Source organism: Bombina bombina, chromosome 2, assembly GCF_027579735.1.
Source record: "Bombina bombina isolate aBomBom1 chromosome 2, aBomBom1.pri, whole genome shotgun sequence".
Lineage (NCBI taxonomy): Eukaryota > Metazoa > Chordata > Amphibia > Anura > Bombinatoridae > Bombina > Bombina bombina.
Window position 1 is genome coordinate 277,231,408 of NC_069500.1, and position 23,764 is coordinate 277,255,171.

A 23,764-nucleotide genomic window follows, 5' to 3' on the forward strand; every position below is an offset into this window, starting at 1 on the left:
AGTCATTTTTCTGAAAAAGGAACATATTGTTGACAAACATATTAAACAACATGGACTATAGAGATTTGCACTTGCCTCGAAATATCATATGCATGAAAACATTTTGCTTTCGTTCGTTTATTCAACCAGACATCCAGCAAAAGAGAATGTGGTGGTCTTTATTAGCTACGGGTCAACAATGTAACATGATGCAAATAATACATATTCGCAAGGTTTTTAAAATTGGCTGCAGTCACAAACGTGTTTAACGTGCACAAACAAATATTGCGGGACTACGTAATACAATCAGACGTTTTTTTACCTTTGCATGTGACGTCTTAACATGGCGCTTCCTTGATCACGTAAGAACGCCATCCAATAAAAGGCACATTCTTGATCACGTAAGAACGCCAAAAAAAAAAGGCGCATCCTTGATCGCGTCGAAACGCCATCCAATTAAAGGCACATTCTTGATCACGTAAGAACGTCAGTCAATACAAGGAATCATTGGACAGCCTGGCAGGTGACGTCTTAAGCATCATGGCGCATCCGAGATCGCTGAAAAACCGCAGCCAATCCAAGGACTCAGTTGACAGCTTGGCATATCACTAAGAAACGTATTTATATTTTAGGAACTAGTATGTGTCTGGATTGCTATCTAGGAATGTCACGAAATCATGAATCATCTTTTCGGACTTGACTGTCCCTTGAACTATAGCTATGGTGTATATCTTTAACATTTAAAAGATACACATGAGAAATACATATGCCATTGATGTTTTAAGATATGTTTTGATTGATTTGGAATAACAATAATGATACATGTATTGATTAAACGTGTCATTTATTCAAGTTTAAATATGGTCAGCCTACCTATAGCCATATATGGGAGGAGAAGTATTTTGTTAACATATTTGATAAAAAATATTCATCATCTAAAATATTTGCATTACACACAGAGATTTATTTGGTTACACGTTTACAATAAGATAGAATTGAAAATGAAATACATGTGCTGTCAACATTACAATAAGATTGTTTATTAATAAGATTATATGTCCTTGTTCATGTAAAAAGGACAAAAACGCTTTAGAAATGTAAATACATTCATTAACAATTGTGCTCACCATCACTTAAAGGGACATTATTTTGTTTTTAAAAAGAGGATACACATAGACAATACTATTTCAATAAAATGAACACTTTACAGGGATTATATCATTGTATCAATCCTCAGATCATTTGTTAAAGGTGCATCAATTCATGCAGAGTTTCTAAATACACACATGGATGTGAAAATTGAAATATACATATATACACAAATAACAATCTATATATACATATATAAAACAATTACTATGCTAATCATAATCATGCAATGATAAAGCTTTGAGAAAAATATATAAAGACAAATAATAAGATTACATTGGAGATGTTAATCTTAAAGTCATTTACAATTGTCTTACATATATGATTTTGGAAAAACCATTATTTTTGGTAGGTCCCTTTAAGGATCAACCAGATAAACTAGAGCTTTAAAAAAATAACATGAAGAATGAAGACAAAGAATCGTGCAATGACATGTCTTTTATTAGTATGTAAGAAAACATCAACAACGTTTAGAAATACTCATGTACAAATAAGGAATATTTGACCCATATGACAAGGTAACAGAGTGCATCACAGTCCATGAAGAGAGTTGCCAAGGCCCACCATAGCCCCATTGGAGACATATGACAAGGTAACACAGTGCATCACAGTCCATGAAGAGAGTTGCCAAGGGCCACCATAGCCCCATTGGAGACATATGACAAGGTAACACAGTGCATCATAGTCCAGGAAGAGAGTTGCCAAGGGCCACCATAGCCCCATTGGAGACATATGACAAGGTAACACAGTGCATCACAGTCCATGAAGAGAGTTGCCAAGGGCCACCATAGCCCCATTGGAGACATATGACAAGGTAACACAGTGCATCACAGTCCATGAAGAGAGTTGCCAAGGGCCACCATAGCCCCATTGGAGACATATGACAAGGTAACACAGTGCATCACAGTCCATGAAGAGAGTTGCCAAGGGCCACCATAGCCCCATTGGAGACATATGACAAGGTAACAGAGTGCATCACAGTCCATGAAGAGAGTTGCCAAGGGCCACCATAGCCCCATTGGAGACATATGACAAGGTAACAGAGTGCATCACAGTCCATGAAGAGAGTTGCCAAGGGCCACCATAGCCCCATTGGAGACATATGACAAGGTAACAGAGTGCATCACAGTCCATGAAGAGAGTTGCCAAGGGCCACCATAGCCCCATTGGAGACATATGACAAGGTAACACAGTGCATCACAGTCCATGAAGAGAGTTGCCAAGGGCCACCATAGCCCCATTGGAGACATATGACAAGGTAACACAGTGCATCACAGTCCATGAAGAGAGTTGCCAAGGGCCACCATAGCCCCATTGGAGACATATGACAAGGTAACACAGTGCATCACAGTCCATGAAGAGAGTTGCCAAGGGCCACCATAGCCCCATTGGAGACATATGACAAGGTAACACAGTGCATCACAGTCCATGAAGAGAGCTGCCAAGGGCCACCATAGCCCCATTGGAGACATATGACAAGGTAACAGAGTGCATCACAGTCCATGAAGAGAGTTGCCAAGGGCCACCATAGCCCCATTGGAGACATATGACAAGGTAACACAGTGCATCACAGTCCATGAAGAGAGTTGCCAAGGGCCACCATAGCCCCATTGGAGACATATGACAAGGTAACACAGTGCATCACAGTCCATGAAGAGTTACCAAGGGCCAGCATAGCCCCATTGGAGACATATGACAAGGTAAAAGAGTGCAACAGGCACAACTATAAACTTTGAAAAAGGCCAAATGGCAACAATAAAAAAAACATCAACATGTGGACGGAGGATTCTTATCTGTGACCTTGGAGCATCTCCAGATCCTCCACTTACTGGTCATCCTCTTCATCGTCCTGTGCATGTCCAGCTCCAGATTCAGGCCTTGAAGTTAATCGCATGATTTCACGCAGAGTCAAGTCCTGAACCCGGAGCTGGGCCTGCATGGTGTCGTTCATCCCTCTCAGGACAGCTGCGTTCCTCAACACGGCCTGCTCTACTCGTGCTATACCTTCTAGCATGAGCCATGCTGAGTCACAGCCTAAAATAAAGAATAAATAAAATATTAAGGATAATTACACAACAGAAGAAAAAATAAGCAAAGATACATTGTCATCATAAAGACAAATCATTCTTTACATCAATTAGTTTAAATTGATTCTTTACACATGAAATATGTTATTCAGACAGACCGAAATCATTAAAGGGACAGTTTACTCAAACATGTTGTCCCCTTTAATTGGTTTTCAATGATCCACTTATACAGCTTGAGTGTATCAAATCTTGTTAAAGGATTTACATTGTACTTACATTAGCAATTTAAATATTTTAATTATACTGTGGTAGGCACACCTATCCTTAAACATTTTGGCGTTGAGGACAAGCTGTGTAAACATAGCAATCTGAAGAAATTACATTCCCACTGGGTTAGACAAGAGATAATGTATAAACATTTGTACATAAATTGTTGGATCCAAGTAGTGGTGATTGGTATATGTAGTGATATCAAATTAAAGGGACACTGAACCTAAATATTTAATTGACTGATTCAGATAGAGCATGACATTACAAATATGAAAAAATTAAACATATTCTTTAAATGTTAGAATTCTCTAGCTAGATTTTGAATGCAAGAATGTAGGTTTTTAGGGCAGGCCATATTTGTTTATCAACTTTGGTTGTCCCTGCTGGTTGATGGATACATTCATCCAACAATAAAGAAATGATGTCCACAATTATTTTCTATTTAAAATTAATTCTAGGCATTTCTTTGTTTCAATAAAGATAGCAAGAGAATGAAGAATAATTCATAAGAGTAGTAAATTATAAATTTGATTAACATTGCATGCTCTATTTGAATCACAATAGAAAAAATTTACCTTCAGTGTACCTTTAAGTATCTTATAATGTTGATTTTGAATGATACTTACAGCTGTGCCTGGGAAGGACAATCCGACACCCAGGACAATGAAGGTTGAGACAGGGGGGAGGGATGGGATTGTGTTGGGGAGGGATGGGATTGGCTTGGGGAGGGATGAGCTGCTGCTCCGGGGTAGGCCGTACAGCTGGGGAGTGGTGAGTTGGGGTCTGGGCAGCTGTACGGCCCATAATACGGGGAGAGTGGCGAAGGGGGGTGAAGGGGCATTTTTTGGGAGGGACAGGAAATGACAAATGGGAAGGGCCGGCAGGGGTCTGGGCATGGGCAGGGGTCTGGGCATGGGCAGGGGTCTGGTCAGTGGTCTGGGCATGGGCAGGGGTCTGGGCCTGGGCAGTGGTCTGGGCATGGGCAGGGGTCTGGGCCTGGGCAGTGGTCTGGGCATGGGCAGGGGTCTGTGACTGGTCAGGGGACTGGGCAGGGGCAGAAACCAGATGACCAGAGGTGGAGGATCCATCTGAAAAAAATAATCCAAATATATTAACATCTCATACATCATGAAATCAAATCAACGCATTTCAAATTGATTATGTTTTCAATATACTTCGAAGTGTGTTTGAATTTCTAAACAATTATGAAATGGGGATATGGTATGCATATAGGCACTCAGATGAATATCAATGACTGTCTGTACAATTATAACATTATTATTGTGTTTTGGCCTGGACTATGCATGTGACATAATGATGGCATGAATTATAAATTTAAAAATTAAATAATAAAAAAAAAATTGTCATGCTGCCTGATATAGAAAGGGGGCAGTAGTGTATTTGAACAGACAAATAATCTTCCTTTTTAAAGTGCAAAAGCTGTAGACTTTGAATGTTTTCAATAAAACGATTTCCAATAAAGCAACATGTTGGAAACATGATAGATATATTTCACATACCATCAGACTTTAAGGCAGCCTCTTCCTCCTCCGTCCCACATGTTACATCAATCTCTGTAAATCATAACATGTTGTGTACACGTTAAGATCAGATATTATAACATATGTTACTGTTGATCAAAGACACACATCAATGTTGCATTAAAGATATACACACCCAAAGTTATGATTTACATCATTTTGATGGAGCATACAAATTACATTAGATTTGTTATTCTCAATGATTCATATTTTCGATGTATTGTTTGTATTAATTTAAAAATCATAAAAGCATAGTACATAGAACATTTAATATTTCTCATGTGTGTATCACTTGATGACTGTTGTCAAAAATGAACATGGAAACAAACATATGCTATACATCTTCTGAATAACAAATGTGTAGACTAATAAAGTTTTAATTATTAATCTTTCAATATTCAAAGAAAATTAATATATAATCAGAGGAGAAAATTATATGTTTGTTTCAAATGTTATGCTTCATCAGAATCATGCTCATAATATTGATTACCAATACACCTTCAATTACATATAAATGAGTCAATGGACTTACCAGGAGACCGCAAAGGCGGCTCTGTGTCACTGCTGGATTCCTGTGGGCTCCCCACACCAACTCTCTCTATGAATGATATAGATATATATTAGTGAACACATTTGGGATATCACTAAATCACATCTGTATCGATTTATAAGAATAATTAACTTGAAAATGTGAAGAATAGAGCAGTCATTAAACCAAAAAATGCTTGATTGAATCAAGGGGATTCTGTTAAAAATGATGTATTGAACATATGTTTAATTTCTGACTATATTAGACATCAAACTCATCTCATACGATGCTATTGCATATCTAAATATACCCATTGATCAATGTTCTTAAAAGAATACACACAAACCACATTTTGAAGATCAGCTGTTGACAAATATAAACAAAGACATGTGGCACATCGAGCAATTTGTGCAATGTACAGTAATCTTGTTTAGGACACAACACATATTTATCACAATACAAAACCAAATTAATTAGTACAAATATGTAATCATGGTGCTGTTAGAGTATGCTGATATCTATAAAGTAACTCCAACAGTGAATATGTGAATTATATATCAATATTGTTTAATCCAAAGAATGTAAAGATGAATGAATCTATTGTTTATTAAAGGGACACTGACATGATTTATTTCAATCATTGATTTCACTGTTCAAACTGTTCCAAATGATTTAACATTGACTCCTATTATAATTTGAATGTTGCTACATTTTAATCTTAAAGGCAGATAAGCAATATTGGATTCAATAAATATTGTTTGTTGAAGGTATCCACCAATCATCAATCAAAACCCAGGTTGGTCAACCAAAATTGAGATGCAGATAAACGTACATTCTTGATTTTAAAATACATTTAGCAATAGAATATTTCACATATGATTATAGTATTATATTTAAATGTTTATTAATATTGCATACTCTATCTGAATGACAACATTAATAATTTTAGCTCAGTATCCCTTTAATATAAAATTATATTGATTTGACAATGTTGGTGTTAATGAATTCTCTACTCCATATGTTGATGTAATGAATGGGATTGAGCATGCAATTCCAATCTAATATGTTATTTAAGGATATCCAAAGAATTATTTAATTTTCATCTATTAAAGGGACATTACATATAAATATTGAACAATGTGGATTTAGTATGTAATGTTCTGTCCATGTTTCTAAGACAAATGTCAATTAAAATGAGACATACCATACTGTGACAAGCCCTGCCTTAAGGTTCCAGCAGCAACATCCATATCTGTAATATATTAAATGAGGATTGGATATCATTAATACAAATCATGCCATGTTTAAAATCTTTACATTATTAGCAAATCAATTTAAAAATATTAATCCTTTGGTAGTCCCATGAGTTAATTGTTTCCTCAATTCAATTCATGATAAATATATCCTGTACTCTTATTTTCAATCAGTTGTGTTGTTTACTGTAGCTTTAATTATTTTTTGTTGTTATTTCATTCTCATCAATTGATGGGCATATGTTATAATTTATTTGGATTTTTTTTTTATTATGTATAATATTGAAAATAAGAATACTGTATTCTTCACATATATAATAATTCACATTTCATTTTGACCAACATGTATAAAGCAATGCCACTTACAGCAAACCCATGTTAACGTGTATGCGAAATTCCATTTTCGCGATCATTGCGCAATGATTCAAAGTGGAATTACGCTTCCGTCATTTGACCAACATGTATAAAGCAATGCCACTTACAGCAAACCCATGTTAACGTGTATGCAAAATTCCATATTCGCGATCATTGCGCAATGATTCAAAGCGGAATTATGCATCCGTCATTTGACCAACATGTATAAAGCAATGCCACTTACAGCAAACCCATGTTAACGTGTATGCGAAATTCCATTTTCGCGATCATTGCGCAATGATTCCATGCGGAATTACGCATCCGTCATTTGACCAACATGTATAAAGCAATGCCACTTACAGCTAACCCATGTTAACGTGTATGCGAAATTCCATTTTCGCTCTGTGACGCATATTCTGTAGAGCGCAAGACACATCATTCCTATTTCATGTGTCACTAATCTAAAATCAGATATCTAAACATCATATGTAGTGTATGTTGTGAGATCTGTATAGGTTTAGTATCTGACTATATACACATTTAAAAAAAAAAAAAAAAAATTAAGATATTATATGAAGTTGGATAATTACCTGGTTCAGATTCTCCATCTCCTCCCAGGCCACCGGACGGAGAAGCAGCTGCCCTGGCCCCCGCGTCAGGACTTTCAGATCCCGCATCCCGCAGCTGGGAGGGAAGAAGAGGAGGCCGAGGATGGAGAGGATCTAAATCTTTTGGGGACCCGGAGATTGAGGAGCTTGCATAAAGTCACCTCATAAGGGAGTAGGTACAGTTTCCGCGGGGCCTCTCTTTTGCCACCTCTTTTACGGGCTTGTACCCAGTCCCTTATGAGGTTGACTTTTTTTTGTTAACGCAACCTCATATCTCCGAATCTGCTGATGATCTGATCCTGGGTCCTCTGGACGTCACACACCAATCTAACCGCATTGGTGATAGACTCCCAGAGGGCCTTCTTAACATGCGCATCTGTCAACCTCCTCTTGTTCCCAAACAGCTGGGGATAAAAGTCCTTGACGGCGTGGACCAGTGCAGCGCTCTCCTCCTTGGTGAACCTGGGAGCTGACATGCCTGCTGGGTTGTAGATTTTTTTTTCCCAACAAAATCAGATATACTGCCTGCAGGCATTAGAGAACTGACAAAGATGGAAATGTGTAATGGACTTTTATATGGTGAAGTAAACATGAGATGCTTCATGGGACAAGTTATCTGTACATCTGATTGGATAAAAGTTTGAAATATTGTTAGAATGTCTGTGAGACCATCCTGACTCAAGTTGTGTTTGTGTGATGAACTCTGATTGGCCGTTCCTTAATGTTTCATATCTTATTAACTTCCTTACACATACCTCATGGTGGTGCTGTTACTTCATTTTTCATGTAGACTTATTTGTAACTCATGGGCCTGTCATGCGGATATGTGTGACGCAGATGTAATATCCGTGATCCGTTAAATATTAATGATTAAATTCTCTTTAAAATCTAATACTGTCACATTATTAAATGTTGTAGACATTTCTCGGTTTAATAACGGTCTGTTTCTTTAATACAAATACACATTTAATATTGTATGTCTTTATTGTTCATAAAATCCATTTCTTGACTTATTGTGAAGTATTGATATTGCTCTATTAAATGTATTTCATAATGCACATTGATTGTGTGCTATTGCGTGACATTAGACTCTAATGTTTAAAGATGCTAATCTGGTGTTTCAAGATGCGTTTCCCACGCAATATTTCTGAATGTTCAAATTCAGGTTATAATGTCAGTAACTTGGATAATCTGTTTATAAATGTTAAACTACAGGTTTGTTTGTTATTAGTAAATAAACCTCGAGCTTGTATTTGTCTGAAGTGCTCATATATGTTATTGTGCAATGGTGTCTTTATTTTTAAATAGACATTACAAACAAACAATTGTTTCAAATGATCTGTAGAGATAGAAAATTGTTTAGACTTTAAAATGTAAATCAATTTATCTTAGTATTTAGTTATCCTCAACAGAAGAAATTTAAATGCACATGGTTGAGCCAATCACATAAGGCATCTCTGTGCATCCACCAATCTTCATCTACTGAGCCTATCTCTATATGCTTTTCAAGCAAAGTATGTCAAGATAGGAAGATAAGTAAATACACTATTTAAATCTCTTAAAGGGACACTGTCCTAACAAATTTAGCGTTGGTGATTCAGATTGAGCATGAAATGTTAATCAACTTTATAATTTAATCCGATTCTCAAATGTTAAGAATTATCTTGTTATCTTTCTTTGCAAATCAATAATGATATTTTAGATTACGGACAATTTTTGCAAAAAACCTGGGTTGTCCTTGATGATTGTTGGATAAATTAATGCACCACAAAAAACCAAGTTCTGTCCAGAGTACTGAAGAAAATAAATTATCTATTTAATGCCTTATTTTTAAAGTAATGATAGCAACATCACAAGGAGCATTCATAATATGAGACAATTTTTAAAGTTGATTAAAATAGAATACTCATTCAGAATGTATAAATCATTAATTTTTTAACTGTCTCCCTTTAAGTATATTTTGAGTTAATGTCCCTTTAAATAAACATTTCACAATAATGCTTGAAATATTAGAAACCTATGCACCTTCCTTTTGCTAAATTAGTATAACATATGAGTAAAGCAAATTTAGATTAACTTCTGTATTGTTTTACACACTGACTGAAATATATATTGTAAAGAGGTATTTCGGAGTCTTCAGCTTAGAGGGACATAAAGCTATATGTTATGTATGCATTTTGGATAAGATTATAATATTTGAACAACTTAATATGTTTTGGTATTCAATCATTAGATTGTAATTATATATATTCTTGGATTAAATACATATCTACATAGGCTATTTTGATGCTGATTGTTGGTTGCACATAGATGCCTTATGTAATTGACTAAGATATGTGCATTGATGTATTTTTTTCAAAGTATATTTAAAGACTGAATGTAATTCTATAGTACTTTCTAAATATGTTTAAATTCTTTTATGAATTATTGAAAAATCAATACACAATATACTTTGTGAATGTCCCTTTAAGGACCAAAACATTTGTAATGTTGATTTAACATTGTCAAAATAAACTAAAGGGGAATGAAAATTATATATAAATATGTGATGTCTAACCCAAGAGGTAAGATTTTAAAAACTACATAATATTAATAACTATAGTTAAATGACTCCACTAGAAAATAAAATCGATTAACCTGGCATCCAATAACTAGCTTGTGAAAAATATCAAGTTAAATGACCTACCATTTATAAATGTAAAAATTAAAATAATTTAGCAAATAATGTTTTGAGATACCTAAGGAAGATACAAGATCTTATAAAATTAATTTTACATTCAACAACACTGTCACTTTAATGTAATTGAACCACTTCCCCTTCTTAAAAGTGAAAACAAATAATTTATGAGAAATTGACTACATATCCGAAATTATTTTAACATCTAAGAGTTTCAAAAGAAAAGCATTGATGTATCTCACTCCCCAATTAATGTTAAAAAAGATAGTTTAATGTAATATTCTTGGAATCAGTGGATTTTCTAAAATTAATGCATTATGTGATCTTATGCATGTGCTTGTCAAATAGACAACTACCAGTCATGGGAGTCAAATTGTTTTTTATTGACAGATTATATGGATATTTATTATAATCTGTTCAAAAGAGTGTATTTAATAATAAAATGTTTATTATTACCATTTAAAAAATTAAAAGTTTCGGAAACAAAAACAAAAAAATATTCCTGGAAGTCATCAGATGCCAATCTGAAATTAAAAAACAAAATTTTAACATTGTTAATACACACGTTGTCAAATATTCATAAAATACATTTACAATCATCTTGTGTCTATGCTCTAACTTTGTTCAACATTTTTTAAAGATATTTATTAATTAAATTTAAAAAAAAAAAAAAAATACACCATTATATTGTGTAATAAAAAATAAATTAAAATATCAGATTTTCAAATTATACATAATAATGTATATCACATTTCAATAATATATATGTTGAACATAAATGTCATATTTCATGTCCATTCAAATACCTCTATATCAACTATAATATGTATTCCTTTTTCTGATTGTGATCCCTAAATATCTAATGATGAAATAAGTATGACTAATGTATGTAAGCTACCAATAATCAACATTCTTCCTGTGATTCTTAACTAGCATGCATTGGTACACCAACCTGGATAATGCATGGTCTTTGAAAGTCAATTCAGGGGTAAACAGTTGATCTTCAATAGGTGTCTTATTCATCATTCAAAAATAGAGGACTGTGAAATCCCATCTAAAAAAGTAAAATCATCTAAGTGTCTGATTGTGATCCCTAAATATCTAATTAAGAACTAAATATGACTAATGTATGTAAGCTACTAATATTCAACATTCTTCCTGTGATTCTTAACTAGCATGCATTGGTACACCAACCTGGATAATGCATGGTCTTTGAAAGTCAATTCAGGGCTAAACAGTTGATCTTCAATAGGTGTCTTATTCATCATTTCAAAAATAGAGGACTGTGAAATCCCATCTAAAAAAGTAAAATCATCTAAGTGTCTGATTGTGATCCCTAAATATCTAATTAAGAACTAAATATGACTAATGTATGTAAGCTACTAATATTCAACATTCTTCCTGTGATTCTTAACTAGCATGCATTGGTACACCAACCTGGATAATGCATGGTCTTTGAAAGTCAATTCAGGGCTAAACAGTTGATCTTCAATAGGTGTCTTATTCATCATTTCAAAAATAGAGGACTGTGAAATCCCATCTAAAAAAGTAAAATCATCTAAGTGTCTGATTGTGATCCCTAAATATCTAATTAAGAACTATATATGACTAATGTATGTAAGCTACTAATATTCAACATTCTTCCTGTGATTCTTAACTAGCATGCATTGGTACACCAACCTGGATAATGCATGGTCTTTGAAAGTCAATTCAGGGCTAAACAGTTGATCTTCAATAGGTGTGTTATTCATCATTTCAAAAATAGAGGACTGTGAAATACCATCTAAAAATTAGAAAATCATCTAAGTGTCTCCAATAGGATGCCTCCACAGCCTTATTCTATCAAATAGTTGGCACTTACCATGTGAACATGTCTTTGTATGGTTTTCAAGGTCAGCAGATTTGAAAGATAATGCCAGACATGATCCCATTGGTATACTTCAATTTCAATCTTGGCTTTTTCCACTGTCAGTCTGGGCAATCTTCACTGTCAGGCTTCTAATTCTTCCCTTTCAGTCTTTAGATTAAGTCAGCTCCCTAATGGCAGAAAAAGTTTAATAAAAATTACTACAAGTGTGTGAATCATTTCTGTAGCCCTCTCCCACCCCCCATTTCATAAGAAATATCTGTCACTAGCTCACTAAGCGTGTGTAGCATCTTGTGTTATGTTCTATCAAGTGTGAAGATGAGTCATATTGAGCAGAACAAACCTCTAATGTGTGACATTGAACCATAGTCATGCTAGAGGATCCCTTTCTGAGTATTTACATTTTAAGTAATGTGTAAACTAAATAATAGTTTAGAAAATATATGCCATATGATGTATTTGTGTACAATTCATGCCAGCAACAGTCCATACATTTATACTTACCAGCTGATGTCCTCTTTAAAAACCAGGTGGCAAAGACTCGCTACAGGACCCAATGCCCAGAGCATCACCTATATTAATAAATGAAACACATTTTTAGCATTTGATGAACAATCCTAACATGTTTGCACAATTCTCTACTTGTCATTTCCCTAGAGTGCACATCTATTGACAATACTCCAGTCTAACTTCTATTCTTTACCGTCTAAAGTTGCGGTTGATGATGTCTGCTCTGACATTGAGCCCCGGGGGAATGTTCTAGAGGAATGGCCCCTCTAGAACAGGATCATCCTCCTCATCTCTGAGGAGGTTTCTGTCTGGCCGGACGGCCTGCAGCATCCCAGCCCGCTGTGCAATATTATGCAGGACGCTACAGGCTACAACGATCTTAGCCACCTTCTTTGGGTTGTACTGGAGGGCTCCTCCCGACCTGTCCAGGCACCTGAACCTCATCTTCAGGAGCCCGAACATCCGTTCAACCCCCGCCCTGGTTCTCTTATGAGCCCTATTGTAGCGCTCCTCAGACACATCAGTCAGGCTACGCAAGGGGGTAATGAGCCAAGGCCGGCTCATGTACCCAGAATCACCTATAAATTATGAACAGAACATAATTCTAACAGAATCCTCAAAATAGTATTTGGAGTCCACTAAAAAGTTTTGTACACGATAATCCAGTAACAAATGTTTATTTTAAAATTAAAAAATCTAGTTCAATATTATTCTCTATCTTCCCATTTCATCTAAGACATGCTACATATGCGTATTTCTCCTAAATCAAGCCTTGTGTAAAATGCAAACTACATGGTTACATTGCATTCTCTATCTGAGCATTTAAGGTAAGACATGCTACATATCTGCATTGAACTAAAAGACATTAGCGGAAAGAGACAATGACATGGTTAAATTGCATTAGCTAATATCTTCCCATTTCAGCTAAGACATGCTACATATGCGTATTTCTCCTAAATCAAGCCTTGTGTAAAATGCAAACTACATGGTTACATTGCATTCTCTTTCTGAGCATTTAAGGAAAGACATGCTACATATCTGCATTGAACTAAAAGTAGACATTACCGGAAAGAGACAATGACATGGTTAAATTGCATTAGCTAATATCTTCCCATTTCAGCTAAGACATGCTACATATGCATATTTCTCCATATTAAAACCTTGTGTAAAATGCAAACTACATGGTTACATTGCATTCTCTATCTGAGCATTTAAGGAAAGACATGCTACATATCTGCATTGAACTAAAAGTAGACATTAGCGGAAAGAGACAATGACATGGTTAAATTGCATTAGCTAATATCTTCCCATTTCAGCTAAGACATGCTACATATGCATATTTCTCCATATTCAAACCTTGTGTAAAATGCAAACTACATGGTTACATTGCATTCTCTATCTGAGCATTTCAGCTAAGACATGCTACATATGCGTATTTCTCCTAAATCAAGCCTTGTGTAAAATGCTAACTACATGGTTACATTACATTCTCTATCTGAGCATTGAAGGTAAGACATGCTACATATCTGCATTGAACTAAAACTAGACATTAGCGGGGGGAAAATATATGGTTAAATTGCATCCTATAGCTGAACATTATGCTAACATTTTAAAACTACAGTGGCAATTGTCAAACTAATTAACCATGTTGTGCACAAATACTCACCAACGAGATAACCAGGGGGCATTTGTCTTTCCTCAAACGGTCTCCACAGGGACGACAGAGAGAGGATGCGGGCATCATGACTAGCCCCTCCAAAATTCGCACACACATGCATAATCCTCATCTGTGCATCACAAACATACTGCACGTTGAGGCTATGAAAATGTTTGCATTTCTGAAGGGCGAGTCATCAATTGGAGCACGCAGCGCAATGTGGGTACAATCTATGGCTCCCAAGACATTGGGCAATTGAGCAATATCAAAGAATTCCCGCTTCAGGCGCCTCCAATCACCATCATTCTGTGGGAATCCTATGTATTGCTTACTGATACGTACCATGGCGTCCAGAAAGTTATCAAACACCACAGAGAATGTACCTTGAGCCAGGCCATACATGTACAGTTCTCCGGATTGAAAACTCCCGGAGGCCAGGACGTATAGACAGCTTAGCATCTTACTCATGGCGGGAACAGCAGTCCTTATTCTTATATGTGGCTCCAAATGAGGTTTAAGAAGATCGTAAAGGCCAATGAGCTGTTCGCGATCGAGCCGATACTTATCATAAACCTCAAAGTCGCTCATGTTTTCCAAGGTGGGTCTCACCCTGTAGACAGGAGGACCTCGAACCAGACGACCCCTTCGTCTCAGTCTGAGCCGCCGAGGCTGCCTGATTCGACCAACAGCTAGTTCGCCAATAGCAGCACCAGCAGCGTCTACCATGTCATCGTCATCCATCTTTCAAAACAGCGTAACAAGGTAAGCACTTGATCTGATGTGGATCACAAGTGATGCTTTGGCCATGTTGTTTGGGTGATTAATAGTACGATTAGTCCAATGGTATTGAGTTTGTAATTATTGCTGATTGTATTCACCTGTTTGTATGTGAGCGGCGCGAATGCTTTCACAGTATGCGTTTATTTGTTGTTTGCTGAAATGTTGTTTTCCCCCAATGAATCTCAATGTGAAAGTGTCAAATATCACACATACAGTGCATGTTTGTAATGTTTGATCATATGCGTAATCAATATTTCTTAAACGCGATCTTATAGTAAAAAGCACACTTCCAGGCTAAAATGAATGAAAGTGTATAGTTGTGTATAATGTGCATCGAATGGGATCGATCAATGTTGCTGCAACATTGTTTTTAAACGATAAAGTAACATCTGCCATCTGTAGTATTGTATATATAAGTGATTGCCGAGCTGTCAATATTGTATGCGTCCCTTTAAAATCGCAAAAATAATTCCGAACTTCCCGTCTGTCTTCTGTAGTATTGTATATATAAGTGATTGCCGAGCTGTCAATATTGTATGCGTCCCTTTCAAATCGCAATAATAATTCCGAACTTCCCGTCTGTCATCTGTAGTATTGTATATATAAGTGATTGCCGAGCTGTCAATATTGTATGCGTCCCTTTAAAATCGCAATAATAATTCCGAACTTCCCGTCTGCCATCTGTAGTATTGTATATATAAGTGATTGCCGAGCTGTCAATATTGTATGCGTCCCTTTCAAATCGCACTAATAATTCCGAACTTCCCGTCTGCCATCTGTAGTATTGTATATATAAGTGATTGCCGAGCTGTCAATATTGTATGCGTCCCTTTCAAATCGCAATAAGAATTCCGAACTTCCCGTCTGCCATCTGTAGTATTGTATATATAAGTGATTGCCGAGCTGTCAATATTGTATGCGTCCCTTTCAAATCGCACTAATGCTGAATAACTTCCGGCTGTCATCTGTAGTATTATATATATAAGTGATTTGCGATCTGACAATATTTATTAATTGTCCCATTGAAATCGCCCTAATAATGCTGTGCAAAACTGTTCTTTACGTATATGTTGTATTGTAGTATTGAGTGTAAAAGTTCAGAAAGGGGCGGTATAGTCGTGAATCTGTGATGTGTATGGTTGAATCTTCTAATGACGTCATGATATTATTAACCTGCCTATGTAGTTCTGAAATCCTCATTGTGTTGTTGTATTGTGCTACATTGTTATTGTGTGCTGAATAAAATCTAAATGTGTTCTTTGTGGTTGCGTGATGGGTGATGCGTGTTATGTACATGTACGTATATATTGTGATTGTGTCCCACATATGCTGACTTCTATATAGCGGTCTGGCATTGTTGTTCCTTCCCATAAAGTGACATCTGTAATCTGGTGTAATGATGTTCTTGTTGTACGTAATTCCTAATGGTTTATTGTGATGGAATCATGATGTTAAAAGTACAGTAAAATCCATATGTTCTGTTTTGTGATTCCTATCGAGAATGTAATGTGTTTTTCCCCCATCATTTGAATGCACATGTATGAGTGAATGTTAAAAGTAATGTATGTGCATCCATGAGTGATCATGTGTTAAGCCTATGTAGATATGCTGTTGCTTCAAGCATATGAGTTGAATAACTGAAATGCAATAATAAAGGTAAATGAGAATTGTTTCCCATTGTGTAGTGTTTGTGAATCCAGAAAAGTTGACATTATTTTTGTGTCCGTTTAAATGTAATATTTTTTTAAATAAAAGTTTGTTACTAGTGATGTTGATTTGTAGTTGATGTAATATAAAAGTCTGAAACAATTTAATGGTGTTGTGAATATTCAAACAGTAAAATCCATAAATCCACCATAGGGAAATAGTCATTTCTTGATCTATTTATCATAGCTGTGTCTAACGCATGAAATCATGTCTTTTCTAGCGCTGGTATTTGGAGTTTTTCTGTCTACGCTATTTGCGTGCGTTAGGGAAATTAGGGTTTCGCGTGCACGAGCACGTCTTCCCAATAGAAGTCAATGGAGGCTCTAAAAATTGGTAATTTTTTTTTTCTAAGACTGGTTTTCCTCGTAAAGTGAGTGACGTCATGAGCTTGTGTGAAAAAGTAACTAAATCGTGTTCTTTTTGTGATAAATAAATATTTTGGGTATGTCATGTGGTGTATATTGTTTGTATGCATCGATGAGTGTATGTTTGTGATAATGTTATTAGTTAGATGTAGGTATATGAGGGTCTTTTCCCATGTGTCAATGTAAGTCAATGGGAAAATGGATCTCGCAACTTTAATCCTTTGTATTTTGATGAAAAATTATTAAATCTGAAAAAAAAATATAGTGTTGTGTTTGTATGAGTGTAAGTGTAGTTTGTGTAATATTTGTTTTGTGATTCGTGGATGTTTATTTTGTCGGTATATGTTTACTACTGGGTCTGAGGTGTCGGTAGATATTTGAGCGTTAGGTGATTTTTGAGTGTCGGTAACTGAACTCGAAATACCAGAGTCTGTAAGAAACCAGCGTTAGGGGCCTCTAACGCTGGTTTTCACGGCTAACGCCAAACTCCAAATCTAGGCCACAGGATTCTGTAGTAGGACATGCCAATGTTTGTTAATTGTCCTATTTATTTTCAATGATTCTTTATTGTATTTGGTTAGGAATATGTTATTTTTCCTTTCTCGCTTAAAGGGACAGTCTACACCAGAATTTTTATTGTTTTAAAAGATAGATAATCCCTTTATTACCCATTTCCCAGTTTTGCATAACCAACACAGTTATAATAATATACTTTTAACCTCTGTGATTATCTTGTATCTAAGCCTCTGCAAACTGCCCCTTTTTTCAGTTCTTTTGACAGATTTGCAGTCTAGCCAATCAGTGCCTGCTCCCAGATAACTTCACGTGCACGAGCACAGTGTTATCTATATGAAATATGTGAACTAACACCCTCTAGTGGTGAAAAACTGTTAAAATGCAATCTGAAAGAGGTGGACTTCAAGGTCTAAGAAATTAGCATATGAACCTCCTAGGTTAAGCTTTCAACTAAGAATACCAAGAGAACAAAGCAAAATTGGTGATAAAAATTAATTGGAAAAGTGTTTAAAATTACATGCTCTATCTGAATCACGAACGTTTATTTTGGCCTAGACTGTCCCTTTAATGGTATTTCTTTTGCTATTTAATAAAGTCGTTCTTCTCAGATGTCTTGCTTTATCGTAACCTTCCTCAATTATTCTATCAGAATATCCTTTAGCTTGGAATTTAGTTTTTAAAAGTTCTGACTCTCTTTCTAACGTTTCCAAACTCAAACAGTTCCTTTGTAGCCTCTGGAAGTGGCCATAGGGTATGTTCATAATCCAGTTCCTTTGATGACCACTCGTGGCATGAAGGTAACTGTTTGAGTATATAGGGAAGTAACTGCTTTGTCGCCTTCACTAAATAGGATAATGTCCAAAAATAATATTTTGTCTTTATTGGAATTTGTGAATTTCATATTATACTCATTGGTGTTGACATAATCAAACAATTCTAAAATACCATTTACTTCTCCCTTCCAGATGACTACTATATTGTCTATAAAATGTTTCTAGACTATATTCTTGCTGAAGGGGTCATTGTTCCAGATGAACTGGTCCTCCCATGTAATCATGTATAAATTTGCATAGTTGGGGGCAAAACGTGTGCCCATCGCAGTGCCATCAACTTGCAGATAGTATTCCCTTTCGTACAGGAAATAATTATTTTTCAAGATGAAACCGATTGATTGTAACAAAAAGTTTCTTTGGGGCATATATAAATATCCATATTTGTCAAAACTGTATTCCACACTTTTGATACCTGTATCATGTGGAATACATGTGTACAGCAAGGTTGCATCCAATGTCAACCAGCTAAAATCTGATTGCCACTCTATTTTATCCATCAAAGATATTATATGGGAGGTGTCCCTTACATAGGATTTAAGAGTCAGGATCATTGGTTTTAAGTAAGAGTCCACAACTGGGAAAGATTACAGGTGAGGGAGTTAATGCCCGATATGATGGGTCTTCCTAGGGGTTTCTGTTGATCCTTGTGGATCTTCGGCAAATGATAAAAGATTTCCACCCTGCATTTATCCTGGAATAGGAAATCATACTCCTCTTTATTTATAATCCCTGCTTTAATTGTATTTGTTCATATAGAACATCTCCCTTGGAGGGAAATGTTCTATTTGAACAATTAAATGAAGATACTAAACAGAGAGTTTATATTTATGAAAAAGAAATAAAAAAATGAAAAAATAGAAAATTAAAGAGGGATTTGGAAGAACACACACGAAAATTTAAAGAGAGATATAGAACAAGATATAGGGAATGCAATGATTTTAAACACTCCATATGAGGAACCTGAAGTTTCAGGTGTTAATCTTAATATTAAGACCATTAATACCAAATCTAGATTCCAAGAGGGAGGTAATGGGGGCTATACACAAGCATCCATGTACAGAGATCACCATTTTAAACCAGACCCTAGAACTTACATTAATGGACAACCAAAGAATAATAAAAACAAAAATAAAAATAAGAATAAAAATACACAGCGGGAGAATATCCAAACTAACCAAAATAGAAGACAACAAGAAACATTTATAAATAGACCACCTGAAGAGCAGGACATTAGATCCAATTACTTTAGAGTAAATGATAGTGGTCCTGAGAGTGGAGAGAAATTTGTGGCTGGGAACAACAGGGAAGATAACACACACACTTCCTGCCAAATAATGCGAGAAAGACCAGGCACCACTTCTGCATCTGTCTCTTTTTTAGGACGATCAAACAGATCAATCAGGTCACCAATAGACAAGTAATGGGAAAATACACCCCCCCCCAATTACTCACTATCTAACAAGAACACCTCAGTTAAAAAGACCAATAGAGTCCGAAGGACAGCGAGGAGGAAGAATTGAATGAAATGAAAAGAAGAAAATAGGAAATAATATACAAAAATGTTGAATTTATCTAAAAGAACATTTAGTCCAGTAGTAATGAGTTTATTAGCCAAGGGCCTAAATTTTGCTCCAACAAGTAGCGCCAATGATTTGGAACTATTTATTGATTTAAACAGGTTCATTCGCAAACTAACATTGAGTAGGCATTTTCAAAAAAATTGTTTCAAAAAGAAAAATACTGTTTTGAATGAAAATTACTTTGATAGTCTCCAAAGCTTAAATATTTTGGAATCTAATAGTTTGAGAATAGAAAAGATAAATATTGGTTTAGATCAGTACACACTGGATATTCTATGTGATTTAGAAGAAACCAATTGGACAAAACAACAGATTTAAACCTAGATCAATTTTTTCCCTCTATACTCACAGGGGAATCGTATACCTGTTTCCACAAATTAGTAGAGAAGGAACTAATGGATATATGTAAAAATACAAAGGTAATAACTGAAACCAAATCTAATTTGAATTCTTTCAAGAGAAAAGCTCTTGCAAAATTGAATAAAGAGAATTCAGTTGTCATCAGGGAATCTGACAAGGGGGGGGAGTATTTTCATACAGGATAGAGAGGATTACACATCAGAAGCCTATACAATTTTAAATGATCAAACCACATATATAAAACTAAAAAATGACCCCACAAATATATTCATCAAAGATTTAAAAGTAGTTTTGGATGATACAATTTAAGCCAGTATTATAAATAAACAGGAGTATGATTTCCTATTCCAGGATAAATGCAGGGTGGCAATCTTTTATCATTTGCCGAAGATCCACAAGGATCAACAGAAACCCCCAGGGACACCCATCAAATCAGGCATTACCTCCCTCACCTGTAATCTTTCACAGTTTATGGACTCTTACTTAAAACCAATGATCATGACTCTTAAATCTTATGTAAGGGACACCCCCCCATATAATTTCTTTGATGGATAAAATAGAGTGGCAACCAGATTTTAGCTGGTTGACATTGGATGCAACCTCGCTGCACACATGTATTCCACATGATACAGGTATCAATTAGTGATGTCGCGAACCTAAAATTTTGCCTTCACGAACGGCGAACGTGAACTTCCGCAAAAGTTCGCGAACCGGGCGAACCGCCATAGACTTCAATAGGCAGGCAAATTTTAAAACCCACAGGGACTCTATCTGGCCACAAAAGTGATGGAAAGGTTGTTTCAAGGGGACTAACACCTGGACTGTGGTATGCCGGAGGGGGATCCATGGCAAACTCCCATGGAAAATTACATAGTTAATGCAGAGTCTGGTTTTAATCCATAAAGGGCATAAATCACCTAACATTCCTAAATTGTTTGGAATAACGTGCTTTAAAACATCAGGTATGATGTTGTATCGTTCAGGTAGTGTAAGGGTTTTTTTTTTTAAATGTACACTACTAGCAGATATGACTTGCACTGGTGTGACACTGTGCCCTGGCAGGACCTGGAACGCACACGTGTGAGGGAAACTGACTGCTATTATTTCACAGTAAAAAAAGGTTTTTTTTTTTTTTTTTTAAATGTATGTACACTACTGTTTTAGTAGATATGACTTGCACTGGTGTGACACTGTGCCCTGGCAGAACCTGGAGCGCACACGTGTGAGGGAAACTGACTGCTATTATTTCACAATAAAAAAGGGTTGTTTTTTTTTAAATGTATTTACACTACTGTTTTAGCAGATATGACTTGCAATGGTGTGACACTGTGCCTTGGCAGGACCTGGAACGAACACGTGTGAGGGAAACTGACTGCTATTATTTCACAGTAAAAAAAGTTGTTGTTTTTTTTAAATGTATGTACACTACTGTTTTAGTAGATATGACTTGCACAGGTGTGACACTGTGCCCTGGCAGGACCTGGAGCGCACACGTGTGAGGGAAACTGACTGCTATTATTTCACAATAAAAAAGTTTTTTTTTTAAAATGTATGTACATTACTGTTTTAGCAGATATGACTTGCACTGGTGACAAACGCACACGTGTGAAGGAAAATGACTGCTATTATTTCAAATTAAAAAAAGGTTGTTTTTTTTTAATTTTAAATGTACACTACTTTTTTTTAGCAGATATGACTTGCACTGGTGTCACACTGTGCCCTGGCAGGACCTCAAACGCACACGTGTGAAGGAAACTGACTGCTATTATTTCAAATTAAAAAAAGTTTTTTTTTAATTTTAAATGTACACTACTTTTTTTTAGCAGATATGACTTGCACTGGTGTCACACTGCGCCTTGGCACGACCTCAAACGCACACGTGTGAAGGAAAATGACTGCTATTATTTCAAATTAAAAAAAGGTTTTTTTTTTATTTTAAATGTACACTACTTTTTTTTAGCAGATATGACTTGCACTGGTGTCACACTGTGCCCTGGCAGGACCTCAAATGCACACGTGTGAAGGAAAATCACTGCTATTATTTAAAATTAAAAAAAGGTTGTTGTTTTTTTAAATATACACTACTGTTTTAGCAGATATGACTTGCACTGGTGTCACACTGTGCCCTGGCAGGAACTCAAACGCACACGTGTGAAGGAAAATGACTGCTATTATTTCAAATTAAAAAAAGTTTTTTTTTTAATTTTAAATGTACACTACTTTTTTTTAGCAGATATGACTTGCACTGGTGTCACACTGTGCCCTGGCAGGACCTCAAACGCACACGTGTGAAGGAAAATGACTGCTATTATTTCAAATTAAAAAAAGTTTTTTTTTTTGTTTTGTTTTTAAATGTACACTACTGTTACACCAGATATGAGTGGTGGCACTGGGAAAGTGGGCACAGTATACGCTGTGAGCCTGAGCTGGCAGGCAGGCTGCAATTAGATTACACAGGGAAAAAAAAAGCAGACTGATGTTCTAGCCCTAAAAAGGGCTTTTTGGGGTGCTGTCCTTACAGCAGAGATCAGATGAGTCCTTCAGGACTGTAGTGGACACTGAATACACTAGCCTAGCTATCGATTTCCCTATTAAATCAGCAGCAGCTACACTGTCCCTCCTCTCACTAAGAATGCAGGCTCCGAATGAATCTAAAATGGATGCGGTCCAGGAGGTGGGAGGGTCTGGGAGGGAGTGTCTGCTGCTGATTGGCTGGAATGTGTCTTGTGACTGTGAGCTACAGGGTCAAAGTTTACTCAATGATGATGAATAGGGGGCGGATCGAACATCGCATATGTTCGCCGTCCGCTGCGAACGCGAACATGCTATGTTCGCTGCAAACTATTTGCGGCAGAACTGTTCGTGACATCACTAGTATCAATAGTGTGGAATACAGTTTTGAGAAATATGGACATTTACCCATGCCCCAAAGAAACGTTTTGTTACAATCAATCGGTTTCATCTTAAAAAATAATTATTTCCTGTTCGAAAGTGAATACTATCTGCAAGTTGGGGGCACTGTGATGGGCACACGCTTTGCCCCTAACTATGCAAATTTATACATAGGTGCAGGGGAGGACCAATACATCTGGAACAATAACCCCTTCAGCAAGAATATTATAGTCAGCAAATGTTTTATAGACAATATAGTAGTCATCTGGAAGGGAGATGTAAATGGTATTTTGGAATTTTTTTGATTATG